The sequence below is a fragment of the Pungitius pungitius genome, chromosome 13 (assembly GCF_949316345.1).
Source record: "Pungitius pungitius chromosome 13, fPunPun2.1, whole genome shotgun sequence".
In the NCBI taxonomy this organism is placed as follows: Eukaryota; Metazoa; Chordata; class Actinopteri; order Perciformes; family Gasterosteidae; genus Pungitius; species Pungitius pungitius.
In genome coordinates, this window is record NC_084912.1 from 11,818,695 (window position 1) to 11,833,120 (window position 14,426).

General features: G+C 51.7%; 8 non-coding genes across 8 annotated transcripts; all 8 read left to right on the forward strand.

Annotated features, from left to right (window-relative positions):
- Window positions 1-3,448: 3,448 nt before the first annotated feature.
- LOC134135393 (5S ribosomal RNA) lies at window positions 3,449-3,567 on the forward strand. Its single transcript, XR_009957254.1, has one exon. It is a non-coding gene; the product is annotated as a 5S ribosomal RNA (ribosomal RNA).
- Window positions 3,568-4,637: 1,070 nt separating this feature from the next.
- Window positions 4,638-4,756, forward strand: LOC134135428 (5S ribosomal RNA). Its single transcript, XR_009957284.1, has one exon. It is a non-coding gene; the product is annotated as a 5S ribosomal RNA (ribosomal RNA).
- A 1,070-nt stretch (window positions 4,757-5,826) lies between these two features.
- On the forward strand, window positions 5,827-5,945 carry LOC134135396 (5S ribosomal RNA). Its single transcript, XR_009957258.1, has one exon. It is a non-coding gene; the product is annotated as a 5S ribosomal RNA (ribosomal RNA).
- Window positions 5,946-8,705: 2,760 nt separating this feature from the next.
- LOC134135401 (5S ribosomal RNA) lies at window positions 8,706-8,824 on the forward strand. The gene has a single exon (XR_009957262.1). It is a non-coding gene; the product is annotated as a 5S ribosomal RNA (ribosomal RNA).
- A 720-nt stretch (window positions 8,825-9,544) lies between these two features.
- Window positions 9,545-9,663, forward strand: LOC134135403 (5S ribosomal RNA). Its single transcript, XR_009957264.1, has one exon. It is a non-coding gene; the product is annotated as a 5S ribosomal RNA (ribosomal RNA).
- A 720-nt stretch (window positions 9,664-10,383) lies between these two features.
- LOC134135430 (5S ribosomal RNA) lies at window positions 10,384-10,502 on the forward strand. The gene has a single exon (XR_009957286.1). It is a non-coding gene; the product is annotated as a 5S ribosomal RNA (ribosomal RNA).
- Window positions 10,503-11,222: 720 nt separating this feature from the next.
- Window positions 11,223-11,341, forward strand: LOC134135408 (5S ribosomal RNA). Its single transcript, XR_009957266.1, has one exon. It is a non-coding gene; the product is annotated as a 5S ribosomal RNA (ribosomal RNA).
- A 2,760-nt stretch (window positions 11,342-14,101) lies between these two features.
- Window positions 14,102-14,220, forward strand: LOC134135409 (5S ribosomal RNA). The gene has a single exon (XR_009957267.1). It is a non-coding gene; the product is annotated as a 5S ribosomal RNA (ribosomal RNA).
- Window positions 14,221-14,426: the final 206 nt, after the last annotated feature.

A 14,426-nucleotide genomic window follows, 5' to 3' on the forward strand; every position in this document is an offset into this window, starting at 1 on the left:
CTTTACAAAGAGCAGGGGAATGGGCTGCCTCTTCGGGCGACTCCGACAGGAACGCTCGTGGCCCCGGCGAGCGGTTTTCTTCGCGACAAGCGCACGCTGACCGTGTAGGTTTTCCGCAACCTTATTGAAAAATTGCCAATGGACTCAAGCTGCAGCATTCAAGAATTTCGGTTCATGTGTATGCGACTATGTGAAACCAAATGCTTGAGCAGAGAGAGGAGCCATCGAATTTGACGGCATCACATTTTGGCAGGTAGGACAGTGGCTGTGCCGTTGAATACCCGACGACGCGTGACAAAGACGCGTGTGTGTCTTTTAAAAGGCACCGTGGCAGGCTGAGCTTTCGCTTACGGCCATACCACCCTGAACACGCCCAGGGGAGGAGCCTGTGGAGAGGAGCTGAGTGAGACCCCAGAGCAGCTGTTCAGCTCACAGAGAGAACAAGGACAAACATTTTGAGGTAAATCCTGGTCGATTTTGTTGCAAGGACTTGAGACTGAACGAACTTCCCCCCGACAGCTTCAGCTGTCAGGGGGGGAACCTTTTTGACGGGAAACCAAGAGCAGAATGGAGGAAATGCTGGGAGAGGAGAGTGGAAGTAAGTGCGACCAGAAAGCTAAAATGAAGTCTGCAACGTATGAGAAAAAGTTAACAGTGCTGGTGGACATAGTCGGAGAAGAGAGAATAACGATGATGGGCATGCTAAGAAAAATAAAAGAGGACTGTGGAGTGGTGACAGGCTGCAGATATAAGACTCCCAAACAATACGAGGTGACAATGCAAACAAATACAGGCAAAGAACGCCTAATGGACGGAGTAATGATCGGGGAGACCAGAATTCTGGCAAGAGACATCCAAACGGACGAAATGGTGGTTTCTTTCCTCGCTCTCCCCATATACTTGGAAGACAAGGAGATAACCGAGAGGCTGAGGGAATGGGGGGTGAAGGCAGTCTCCGGGATAAGGAGGAGGATGTGGCCGGGCACCGACATTGCCAACGGGACAAGATTTGTAAAAGTCAAGTTCACAGACACAGTGAAATCACTACCGTACTCTACTAAGTTTAATGTAGAGGGAGGGGCAGAACACTTTCGGGTCATACACGACAGACAAGTGAAGGTGTGCCGACTATGCATCCAGCCGGGCCACGTGGTGAGAGACTGCCCGGAGTTTAAATGTTTCAAATGTGGCAGGAGAGGGCACTACGCACGGGAGTGCGAAGAGAACAATTGTAACACCTGCGGCATGGGAGGGATATGGTGTATGTGTGCAGAGCCCGAGACGCCTGGAGGAGAGACAAAGAGGGACTCCTGCGCCGCTGCGGACCAAAAGACCAAAGAGACGACGGAGAGAGCACAGAGAGCTGACCCGACGGGGGGAAGCGGGGAGACGACGGAGAGAGCAGAGAGTCCAGGCCCGGATCCCACAGCAGGAGCGGAAGGAGCAGGAGCAGGAGAAGTGCGGATGGAGGAGGAAGGAGAGCAGGACGGAGAGCAGCGAGAAGGAGAGGCGCAGGACGGTGATGAGGCGACAACGATGGAAGGAGAGGGGGAAACGGAGACTGTCAACGGAAGGGAGAGAGAGGGAGAGGCAGGAGCCAGAGAGATGGGCGGGGGAGAAAGTGAGGCAAAGAGGGAAGGGGTAGGAGGGCGGGGAACGAGTGAGGGTGCTGAGGAGCTGCAGAGTGGGATGGAGTGGGAAGGCTCTGATACGTCCCTGAGTGAGGGAGATGTCATGGAGAAAGTGGGTGAGGTGAGGAAAAGGACACAAACCACGAGAAAGAGTAAAAGATTGGGGCAAATGAAAAAGAAAGCAGCTAGATGATGCTGGTGTGCGAAGCTGGCATTATATGCCTACAAGAGACTCATTGGGACAATATTTGTGCGAGAGAGACTGAGAGAGGGGGCGATCGGTGGGATGCATGTGAATAATGGGGGAGATAAATCCAGGGGGTGGTAATCCCAGTGAATGCGAATGTTAGAAAGTGTGTAGATGTTGGGGAAGGGAGAATGAATGGGATTTAATTTATTATGGAAAGACATGTAAGCATGATAAACAAAGATGTCAATAAGGATGTGTTTAACAGTGGGTTAATTAAGGGGAGCACCTTTCTTAGGGAAAAAGAAGATGGAGAACTCCTGCTGCACTTTGGATGAAAGAAAAAAATGTGTTAAATTAAACTGTGCGCAACGTGTTTGACTATGTATGTAAATGACTGGAAAATGTGATTGAAAATGATTTTTTGATAATAAAAAAAAAAAAAAAAAAAAAAAAAAAAAAACACGCCCAATCTCGTCTGATCTCGGAAGCTAAGCAGGGTCGGGCCTGGTCAGTACTTGGATGGGAGACTGCCTGGGAATACCAGGTGCTGTAAGCTTTTTCTCCCTTTTTCTTCCTCTCCTCTTTACAAAGAGCAGGGGAATGGGCTGCCTCTTCCCTGCGACTCCGACAGGAACGCTCGTGGCCCCGGCCAGCGGTTTTCTTCGCGACAAGCGCACGCTGACCGTGTAGGTTTTCCGCAACCTTATTGAAAAATTGCCGATGGACTCAAGCTGCAGCATTCAAGAATTTCGGTTCATGTGTATGCGACTATGTGAAACCAAATGCTTGAGCAGAGAGAGGAGCCATCAAATTTGACGGCATCACATTGTGGCAGGTAGGACAGTGGCTGTGCCGTTGAATACCCGACGACGCGTGACAAAGACGCGTGTGTGTCTTTTAAAAGGCACCGTGGCAGGCTGAGCTTTCGCTTACGGCCATACCACCCTGAACACGCCCGATCTCGTCTGATCTCGGAAGCTAAGCAGGGTCGGGCCCCGGCCAGCGGTTTTCTTTGCGACAAGCGCACGCTGACCGTGTAGTTTTTCCGCAACCTTATTGAAAAATTGCTGATGGACTCAAGCTGCAGCATTCAAGAATTTCGGTTCATGTGTATGCGACTATGTGAAACCAAATGCTTGAGCAGAGAGAGGAGCCATCAAATTTGACGGCATCACATTTTGGCAGGTAGGACAGTGGCTGTGCCGTTGAATACCCGACGACGCGTGACAAAGACGCGTGTGTGTCTTTTAAAAGGCACCGTGGCAGGCTGAGCTTTCGCTTACGGCCATACCACCCTGAACACGCCCGATCTCGTCTGATCTCGGAAGCTAAGCAGGGTCGGGCCCCGGCCAGCGGTTTTCTTCGCGACAAGCGCACGCTGACCGTGTAGTTTTTCCGCAACCTTATTGAAAAATTGCCAATGGACTCAAGCTGCAGCATTCAAGAATTTCGGTTCATGTGTATGCGACTATGTGAAACCAAATGCTTGAGCAGAGAGAGGAGCCATGAAATTTGACGGCATCACATTTTGGCAGGTAGGACAGTGGCTGTGCCGTTGAATACCCGACGACGCGTGACAAAGACGCGTGTGTGTCTTTTAAAAGGCACCGTGGCAGGCTGAGCTTTCGCTTACGGCCATACCACCCTGAACACGCCCGATCTCGTCTGATCTCGGAAGCTAAGCAGGGTCGGGCCTGGTCAGTACTTGGATGGGAGACCGCCTGGGAATACCAGGTGCTGTAAGCTTTTTCTCCCTTTTTCTTCCTCTCCTCTTTACAAAGAGCAGGGGAATGGGCTGCCTCTTCGGGCGACTCCGACAGGAACGCTCGTGGCCCCGGCCAGCGGTTTTCTTCGCGACAAGCGCACGCTGACCGTGTAGGTTTTCCGCAACCTTATTGAAAAATTGCCGATGGACTCAAGCTGCAGCATTCAAGAATTTCGGTTCATGTGTATGCGACTATGTGAAACCAAATGCTTGAGCAGAGAGAGGAGCCATGAAATTTGACGGCATCACATTTTGGCAGGTAGGACAGTGGCTGTGCCGTTGAATACCCGACGACGCGTGACAAAGACGCGTGTGTGTCTTTTAAAAGGCACCGTGGCAGGCTGAGCTTTCGCTTACGGCCATACCACCCTGAACACGCCCGATCTCGTCTGATCTCGGAAGCTAAGCAGGGTCGGGCCCCGGCCAGCGGTTTTCTTTGCGACAAGCGCACGCTGACCGTGTAGTTTTTCCGCAACCTTATTGAAAAATTGCTGATGGACTCAAGCTGCAGCATTCAAGAATTTCGGTTCATGTGTATGCGACTATGTGAAACCAAATGCTTGAGCAGAGAGAGGAGCCATCAAATTTGACGGCATCACATTTTGGCAGGTAGGACAGTGGCTGTGCCGTTGAATACCCGACGACGCGTGACAAAGACGCGTGTGTGTCTTTTAAAAGGCACCGTGGCAGGCTGAGCTTTCGCTTACGGCCATACCACCCTGAACACGCCCGATCTCGTCTGATCTCGGAAGCTAAGCAGGGTCGGGCCCCGGCCAGCGGTTTTCTTTGCGACAAGCGCACGCTGACCGTGTAGTTTTTCCGCAACCTTATTGAAAAATTGCTGATGGACTCAAGCTGCAGCATTCAAGAATTTCGGTTCATGTGTATGCGACTATGTGAAACCAAATGCTTGAGCAGAGAGAGGAGCCATCAAATTTGACGGCATCACATTTTGGCAGGTAGGACAGTGGCTGTGCCGTTGAATACCCGACGACGCGTGACAAAGACGCGTGTGTGTCTTTTAAAAGGCACCGTGGCAGGCTGAGCTTTCACTTACGGCCATACCACCCTGAACACGCCCGATCTCGTCTGATCTCGGAAGCTAAGCAGGGTCGGGCCTGGTCAGTACTTGGATGGGAGACCGCCTGGGAATACCAGGTGCTGTAAGCTTTTTCTCCCTTTTTCTTCCTCTCCTCTTTACAAAGAGCAGGGGAATGGGCTGCCTCTTCGGGCGACTCCGACAGGAACGCTCGTGGCCCCGGCCAGCGGTTTTCTTCGCGACAAGCGCACGCTGACCGTGTAGGTTTTCCGCAACCTTATTGAAAAATTGCCGATGGACTCAAGCTGCAGCATTCAAGAATTTCGGTTCATGTGTATGCGACTATGTGAAACCAAATGCTTGAGCAGAGAGAGGAGCCATCAAATTTGACGGCATCACATTTTGGCAGGTAGGACAGTGGCTGTGCCGTTGAATACCCGACGACGCGTGACAAAGACGCGTGTGTGTCTTTTAAAAGGCACCGTGGCAGGCTGAGCTTTCGCTTACGGCCATACCACCCTGAACACGCCCGATCTCGTCTGATCTCGGAAGCTAAGCAGGGTCGGGCCCCGGCCAGCGGTTTTCTTTGCGACAAGCGCACGCTGACCGTGTAGTTTTTCCGCAACCTTATTGAAAAATTGCTGATGGACTCAAGCTGCAGCATTCAAGAATTTCGGTTCATGTGTATGCGACTATGTGAAACCAAATGCTTGAGCAGAGAGAGGAGCCATCAAATTTGACGGCATCACATTTTGGCAGGTAGGACAGTGGCTGTGCCGTTGAATACCCGACGACGCGTGACAAAGACGCGTGTGTGTCTTTTAAAAGGCACCGTGGCAGGCTGAGCTTTCGCTTACGGCCATACCACCCTGAACACGCCCGATCTCGTCTGATCTCGGAAGCTAAGCAGGGTCGGGCCCCGGCCAGCGGTTTTCTTCGCGACAAGCGCACGCTGACCGTGTAGTTTTTCCGCAACCTTATTGAAAAATTGCCAATGGACTCAAGCTGCAGCATTCAAGAATTTCGGTTCATGTGTATGCGACTATGTGAAACCAAATGCTTGAGCAGAGAGAGGAGCCATCAAATTTGACGGCATCACATTTTGGCAGGTAGGACAGTGGCTGTGCCGTTGAATACCCGACGACGCGTGACAAAGACGCGTGTGTGTCTTTTAAAAGGCACCGTGGCAGGCTGAGCTTTCGCTTACGGCCATACCACCCTGAACACGCCCGATCTCGTCTGATCTCGGAAGCTAAGCAGGGTCGGGCCTGGTCAGTACTTGGATGGGAGACCGCCTGGGAATACCAGGTGCTGTAAGCTTTTTCTCCCTTTTTCTTCCTCTCCTCTTTACAAAGAGCAGGGGAATGGGCTGCCTCTTCGGGCGACTCCGACAGGAACGCTCGTGGCCCCGGCGAGCGGTTTTCTTCGCGACAAGCGCACGCTGACCGTGTAGGTTTTCCGCAACCTTATTGAAAAATTGCCGATGGACTCAAGCTGCAGCATTCAAGAATTTCGGTTCATGTGTATGCGACTATGTGAAACCAAATGCTTGAGCAGAGAGAGGAGCCATCAAATTTGACGGCATCACATTTTGGCAGGTAGGACAGTGGCTGTGCCGTTGAATACCCGACGACGCGTGACAAAGACGCGTGTGTGTCTTTTAAAAGGCACCGTGGCAGGCTGAGCTTTCGCTTACGGCCATACCACCCTGAACACGCCCAGGGGAGGAGCCTGTGGAGAGGAGCTGAGTGAGACCCCAGAGCAGCTGTTCAGCTCACAGAGAGAACAAGGACAAACATTTTGAGGTAAATCCTGGTCGATTTTGTTGCAAGGACTTGAGACTGAACGAACTTCCCCCCGACAGCTTCAGCTGTCAGGGGGGGAACCTTTTTGACGGGAAACCAAGAGCAGAATGGAGGAAATGCTGGGAGAGGAGAGTGGAAGTAAGTGCGACCAGAAAGCTAAAATGAAGTCTGCAACGTATGAGAAAAAGTTAACAGTGCTGGTGGACATAGTCGGAGAAGAGAGAATAACGATGATGGGCATGCTAAGAAAAATAAAAGAGGACTGTGGAGTGGTGACAGGCTGCAGATATAAGACTCCCAAACAATACGAGGTGACAATGCAAACAAATACAGGCAAAGAACGCCTAATGGACGGAGTAATGATCGGGGAGACCAGAATTCTGGCAAGAGACATCCAAACGGACGAAATGGTGGTTTCTTTCCTCGCTCTCCCCATATACTTGGAAGACAAGGAGATAACCGAGAGGCTGAGGGAATGGGGGGTGAAGGCAGTCTCCGGGATAAGGAGGAGGATGTGGCCGGGCACCGACATTGCCGACGGGACAAGATTTGTAAAAGTCAAGTTCACAGACACAGTGAAATCACTACCGTACTCTACTAAGTTTAATGTAGTGGGAGGGGCAGAACACTTTCGGGTCATACACGACAGACAAGTGAAGGTGTGCCGACTATGCATCCAGCCGGGCCACGTGGTGAGAGACTGCCCGGAGTTTAAATGTTTCAAATGTGGCAGGAGAGGGCACTACGCACGGGAGTGCGAAGAGAACAATTGTAACACCTGCGGCATGGGAGGGATATGGTGTATGTGTGCAGAGCCCGAGACGCCTGGAGGAGAGACAAAGAGGGACTCCTGCGCCGCTGCGGACCAAAAGACCAAAGAGACGACGGAGAGAGCACAGAGAGCTGACCCGACGGGGGGAAGCGGGGAGACGACGGAGAGAGCAGAGAGTCCAGGCCAGGATCCCACAGCAGGAGCGGAAGGAGCAGGAGCAGGAGAAGTGCGGATGGAGGAGGAAGGAGAGCAGGACGGAGAGCAGCGAGAAGGAGAGGCGCAGGACGGTGATGAGGCGACAACGATGGAAGGAGAGGGGGAAACGGAGACTGTCAACGGAAGGGAGAGAGAGGGAGAGGCAGGAGCCAGAGAGATGGGCGGGGGAGAAAGTGAGGCAAAGAGGGAAGGGGTAGGAGGGCGGGGAACGAGTGAGGGTGCTGAGGAGCTGCAGAGTGGGATGGAGTGGGAAGGCTCTGATACGTCCCTGAGTGAGGGAGATGTCATGGAGAAAGTGGGTGAGGTGAGGAAAAGGACACAAACCACGAGAAAGAGTAAAAGATTGGGGCAAATGAAAAAGAAAGCAGCTAGATGATGCTGGTGTGCGAAGCTGGCATTATATGCCTACAAGAGACTCATTGGGACAATAATTGTGCGAGAGAGACTGAGAGAGGGGGCGATCAGTGGGATGCATGTGAATAATGGGGGAGATAAATCCAGGGGGTGGTAATCCCAGTGAATGCGAATGTTAGAAAGTGTGTAGATGTTGGGGAAGGGAGAATGAATGGGATTTAATTTATTATGGAAAGACATGTAAGCATGATAAACAAAGATGTCAATAAGGATTTGTTTAACAGTGGGTTAATTAAGGGGAGCACCTTTCTTAGGGAAAAAGAAGATGGAGAACTCCTGCTGCACTTTGGATGAAAGAAAAAAATGTGTTAAATTAAACTGTGCGCAACGTGTTTGACTATGTATGTAAATGACTGGAAAATGTGATTGAAAATGATTTTTGATAATAAAAAAAAAAAAGAAAAAAACACGCCCGATCTCGTCTGATCTCGGAAGCTAAGCAGGGTCGGGCCTGGTCAGTACTTGGATGGGAGACCGCCTGGGAATACCAGGTGCTGTAAGCTTTTTCTCCCTTTTTCTTCCTCTCCTCTTTACAAAGAGCAGGGGAATGGGCTGCCTCTTCGGGCGACTCCGACAGGAACGCTCGTGGCCCCGGCCAGCGGTTTTCTTCGCGACAAGCGCACGCTGACCGTGTAGGTTTTCCGCAACCTTATTGAAAAATTGCCGATGGACTCAAGCTGCAGCATTCAAGAATTTCGGTTCATGTGTATGCGACTATGTGAAACCAAATGCTTGAGCAGAGAGAGGAGCCATCAAATTTGACGGCATCACATTGTGGCAGGTAGGACAGTGGCTGTGCCATTGAATACCCGACGACGCGTGACAAAGACGCGTGTGTGTCTTTTAAAAGGCACCGTGGCAGGCTGAGCTTTCGCTTACGGCCATACCACCCTGAACACGCCCGATCTCGTCTGATCTCGGAAGCTAAGCAGGGTCGGGCCTGGTCAGTACTTGGATGGGAGACCGCCTGGGAATACCAGGTGCTGTAAGCTTTTTCTCCCTTTTTCTTCCTCTCCTCTTTACAAAGAGCAGGGGAATGGGCTGCCTCTTCGGGCGACTCCGACAGGAACGCTCGTGGCCCCGGCCAGCGGTTTTCTTCGCGACAAGCGCACGCTGACCGTGTAGGTTTTCCGCAACCTTATTGAAAAATTGCCGATGGACTCAAGCTGCAGCATTCAAGAATTTCGGTTCATGTGTATGCGACTATGTGAAACCAAATGCTTGAGCAGAGAGAGGAGCCATCAAATTTGACGGCATCACATTTTGGCAGGTAGGACAGTGGCTGTGCCGTTGAATACCCGACGACGCGTGACAAAGACGCGTGTGTGTCTTTTAAAAGGCACCGTGGCAGGCTGAGCTTTCGCTTACGGCCATACCACCCTGAACACGCCCGATCTCGTCTGATCTCGGAAGCTAAGCAGGGTCGGGCCCCGGCCAGCGGTTTTCTTCGCGACAAGCGCACGCTGACCGTGTAGTTTTTCCGCAACCTTATTGAAAAATTGCCAATGGACTCAAGCTGCAGCATTCAAGAATTTCGGTTCATGTGTATGCGACTATGTGAAACCAAATGCTTGAGCAGAGAGAGGAGCCATCAAATTTGACGGCATCACATTTTGGCAGGTAGGACAGTGGCTGTGCCGTTGAATACCCGACGACGCGTGACAAAGACGCGTGTGTGTCTTTTAAAAGGCACCGTGGCAGGCTGAGCTTTCGCTTACGGCCATACCACCCTGAACACGCCCGATCTCGTCTGATCTCGGAAGCTAAGCAGGGTCGGGCCTGGTCAGTACTTGGATGGGAGACCGCCTGGGAATACCAGGTGCTGTAAGCTTTTTCTCCCTTTTTCTTCCTCTCCTCTTTACAAAGAGCAGGGGAATGGGCTGCCTCTTCGGGCGACTCCGACAGGAACGCTCGTGGCCCCGGCCAGCGGTTTTCTTCGCGACAAGCGCACGCTGACCGTGTAGGTTTTCCGCAACCTTATTGAAAAATTGCCGATGGACTCAAGCTGCAGCATTCAAGAATTTCGGTTCATGTGTATGCGACTATGTGAAACCAAATGCTTGAGCAGAGAGAGGAGCCATCAAATTTGACGGCATCACATTTTGGCAGGTAGGACAGTGGCTGTGCCGTTGAATACCCGACGACGCGTGACAAAGACGCGTGTGTGTCTTTTAAAAGGCACCGTGGCAGGCTGAGCTTTCGCTTACGGCCATACCACCCTGAACACGCCCGATCTCGTCTGATCTCGGAAGCTAAGCAGGGTCGGGCCCCGGCCAGCGGTTTTCTTTGCGACAAGCGCACGCTGACCGTGTAGTTTTTCCGCAACCTTATTGAAAAATTGCTGATGGACTCAAGCTGCAGCATTCAAGAATTTCGGTTCATGTGTATGCGACTATGTGAAACCAAATGCTTGAGCAGAGAGAGGAGCCATCAAATTTGACGGCATCACATTTTGGCAGGTAGGACAGTGGCTGTGCCGTTGAATACCCGACGACGCGTGACAAAGACGCGTGTGTGTCTTTTAAAAGGCACCGTGGCAGGCTGAGCTTTCGCTTACGGCCATACCACCCTGAACACGCCCGATCTCGTCTGATCTCGGAAGCTAAGCAGGGTCGGGCCTGGTCAGTACTTGGATGGGAGACCGCCTGGGAATACCAGGTGCTATAAGCTTTTTCTCCCTTTTTCTTCCTCTCCTCTTTACAAAGAGCAGGGGAATGGGCTGCCTCTTCGGGCGACTCCGACAGGAACGCTCGTGGCCCCGGCCAGCGGTTTTCTTCGCGACAAGCGCACGCTGACCGTGTAGGTTTTCCGCAACCTTATTGAAAAATTGCCGATGGACTCAAGCTGCAGCATTCAAGAATTTCGGTTCATGTGTATGCGACTATGTGAAACCAAATGCTTGAGCAGAGAGAGGAGCCATCAAATTTGACGGCATCACATTTTGGCAGGTAGGACAGTGGCTGTGCCGTTGAATACCCGACGACGCGTGACAAAGACGCGTGTGTGTCTTTTAAAAGGCACCGTGGCAGGCTGAGCTTTCGCTTACGGCCATACCACCCTGAACACGCCCGATCTCGTCTGATCTCGGAAGCTAAGCAGGGTCGGGCCCCGGCCAGCGGTTTTCTTTGCGACAAGCGCACGCTGACCGTGTAGTTTTTCCGCAACCTTATTGAAAAATTGCTGATGGACTCAAGCTGCAGCATTCAAGAATTTCGGTTCATGTGTATGCGACTATGTGAAACCAAATGCTTGAGCAGAGAGAGGAGCCATCAAATTTGACGGCATCACATTTTGGCAGGTAGGACAGTGGCTGTGCCGTTGAATACCCGACGACGCGTGACAAAGACGCGTGTGTGTCTTTTAAAAGGCACCGTGGCAGGCTGAGCTTTCGCTTACGGCCATACCACCCTGAACACGCCCGATCTCGTCTGATCTCGGAAGCTAAGCAGGGTCGGGCCTGGTCAGTACTTGGATGGGAGACCGCCTGGGAATACCAGGTGCTGTAAGCTTTTTCTCCCTTTTTCTTCCTCTCCTCTTTACAAAGAGCAGGGGAATGGGCTGCCTCTTCGGGCGACTCCGACAGGAACGCTCGTGGCCCCGGCCAGCGGTTTTCTTCGCGACAAGCGCACGCTGACCGTGTAGGTTTTCCGCAACCTTATTGAAAAATTGCCGATGGACTCAAGCTGCAGCATTCAAGAATTTCGGTTCATGTGTATGCGACTATGTGAAACCAAATGCTTGAGCAGAGAGAGGAGCCATCAAATTTGACGGCATCACATTTTGGCAGGTAGGACAGTGGCTGTGCCGTTGAATACCCGACGACGCGTGACAAAGACGCGTGTGTGTCTTTTAAAAGGCACCGTGGCAGGCTGAGCTTTCGCTTACGGCCATACCACCCTGAACACGCCCAGGGGAGGAGCCTGTGGAGAGGAGCTGAGTGAGACCCCAGAGCAGCTGTTCAGCTCACAGAGAGAACAAGGACAAACATTTTGAGGTAAATCCTGGTCGATTTTGTTGCAAGGACTTGAGACTGAACGAACTTCCCCCCGACAGCTTCAGCTGTCAGGGGGGGAACCTTTTTGACGGGAAACCAAGAGCAGAATGGAGGAAATGCTGGGAGAGGAGAGTGGAAGTAAGTGCGACCAGAAAGCTAAAATGAAGTCTGCAACGTATGAGAAAAAGTTAACAGTGCTGGTGGACATAGTCGGAGAAGAGAGAATAACGATGATGGGCATGCTAAGAAAAATAAAAGAGGACTGTGGAGTGGTGACAGGCTGCAGATATAAGACTCCCAAACAATACGAGGTGACAATGCAAACAAATACAGGCAAAGAACGCCTAATGGACGGAGTAATGATCGGGGAGACCAGAATTCTGGCAAGAGACATCCAAACGGACGAAATGGTGGTTTCTTTCCTCGCTCTCCCCATATATTTGGAAGACAAGGAGATAACCGAGAGGCTGAGGGAATGGGGGGTGAAGGCAGTCTCCGGGATAAGGAGGAGGATGTGGCCGGGCACCGACATTGCCGACGGGACAAGATTTGTAAAAGTCAAGTTCACAGACACAGTGAAATCACTACCGTACTCTACTAAGTTTAATGTAGTGGGAGGGGCAGAACACTTTCGGGTCATACACGACAGACAAGTGAAGGTGTGCCGACTATGCATCCAGCCGGGCCACGTGGTGAGAGACTGCCCGGAGTTTAAATGTTTCAAATGTGGCAGGAGAGGGCACTACGCACGGGAGTGCGAAGAGAACAATTGTAACACCTGCGGCATGGGAGGGATATGGTGTATGTGTGCAGAGCCCGAGACGCCTGGAGGAGAGACAAAGAGGGACTCCTGCGCCGCTGCGGACCAAAAGACCAAAGAGACGACGGAGAGAGCACAGAGAGCTGACCCGACGGGGGGAAGCGGGGAGACGACGGAGAGAGCAGAGAGTCCAGGCCAGGATCCCACAGCAGGAGCGGAAGGAGCAGGAGCAGGAGAAGTGCGGATGGAGGAGGAAGGAGAGCAGGACGGAGAGCAGCGAGAAGGAGAGGCGCAGGACGGTGATGAGGCGACAACGATGGAAGGAGAGGGGGAAACGGAGACTGTCAACGGAAGGGAGAGAGAGGGAGAGGCAGGAGCCAGAGAGATGGGCGGGGGAGAAAGTGAGGCAAAGAGGGAAGGGGTAGGAGGGCGGGGAACGAGTGAGGGTGCTGAGGAGCTGCAGAGTGGGATGGAGTGGGAAGGCTCTGATACGTCCCTGAGTGAGGGAGATGTCATGGAGAAAGTGGGTGAGGTGAGGAAAAGGACACAAACCACGAGAAAGAGTAAAAGATTGGGGCAAATGAAAAAGAAAGCAGCTAGATGATGCTGGTGTGCGAAGCTGGCATTATATGCCTACAAGAGACTCATTGGGACAATAATTGTGCGAGAGAGACTGAGAGAGGGGGCGATCAGTGGGATGCATGTGAATAATGGGGGAGATAAATCCAGGGGGTGGTAATCCCAGTGAATGCGAATGTTAGAAAGTGTGTAGATGTTGGGGAAGGGAGAATGAATGGGATTTAATTTATTATGGAAAGACATGTAAGCATGATAAACAAAGATGTCAATAAGGATTTGTTTAACAGTGGGTTAATTAAGGGGAGCACCTTTCTTAGGGAAAAAGAAGATGGAGAACTCCTGCTGCACTTTGGATGAAAGAAAAAAATGTGTTAAATTAAACTGTGCGCAACGTGTTTGACTATGTATGTAAATGACTGGAAAATGTGATTGAAAATGATTTTTGATAATAAAAAAAAAAAAGAAAAAAACACGCCCGATCTCGTCTGATCTCGGAAGCTAAGCAGGGTCGGGCCTGGTCAGTACTTGGATGGGAGACCGCCTGGGAATACCAGGTGCTGTAAGCTTTTTCTCCCTTTTTCTTCCTCTCCTCTTTACAAAGAGCAGGGGAATGGGCTGCCTCTTCGGGCGACTCCGACAGGAACGCTCGTGGCCCCGGCCAGCGGTTTTCTTCGCGACAAGCGCACGCTGACCGTGTAGGTTTTCCGCAACCTTATTGAAAAATTGCCGATGGACTCAAGCTGCAGCATTCAAGAATTTCGGTTCATGTGTATGCGACTATGTGAAACCAAATGCTTGAGCAGAGAGAGGAGCCATCAAATTTGACGGCATCACATTGTGGCAGGTAGGACAGTGGCTGTGCCATTGAATACCCGACGACGCGTGACAAAGACGCGTGTGTGTCTTTTAAAAGGCACCGTGGCAGGCTGAGCTTTCGCTTACGGCCATACCACCCTGAACACGCCCGATCTCGTCTGATCTCGGAAGCTAAGCAGGGTCGGGCCTGGTCAGTACTTGGATGGGAGACCGCCTGGGAATACCAGGTGCTGTAAGCTTTTTCTCCCTTTTTCTTCCTCTCCTCTTTACAAAGAGCAGGGGAATGGGCTGCCTCTTCGGGCGACTCCGACAGGAACGCTCGTGGCCCCGGCCAGCGGTTTTCTTCGCGACAAGCGCACGCTGACCGTGTAGGTTTTCCGCAACCTTATTGAAAAATTGCCGATGGACTCAAGCTGCAGCATTCAAGAATTTCGGTTCATGTGTA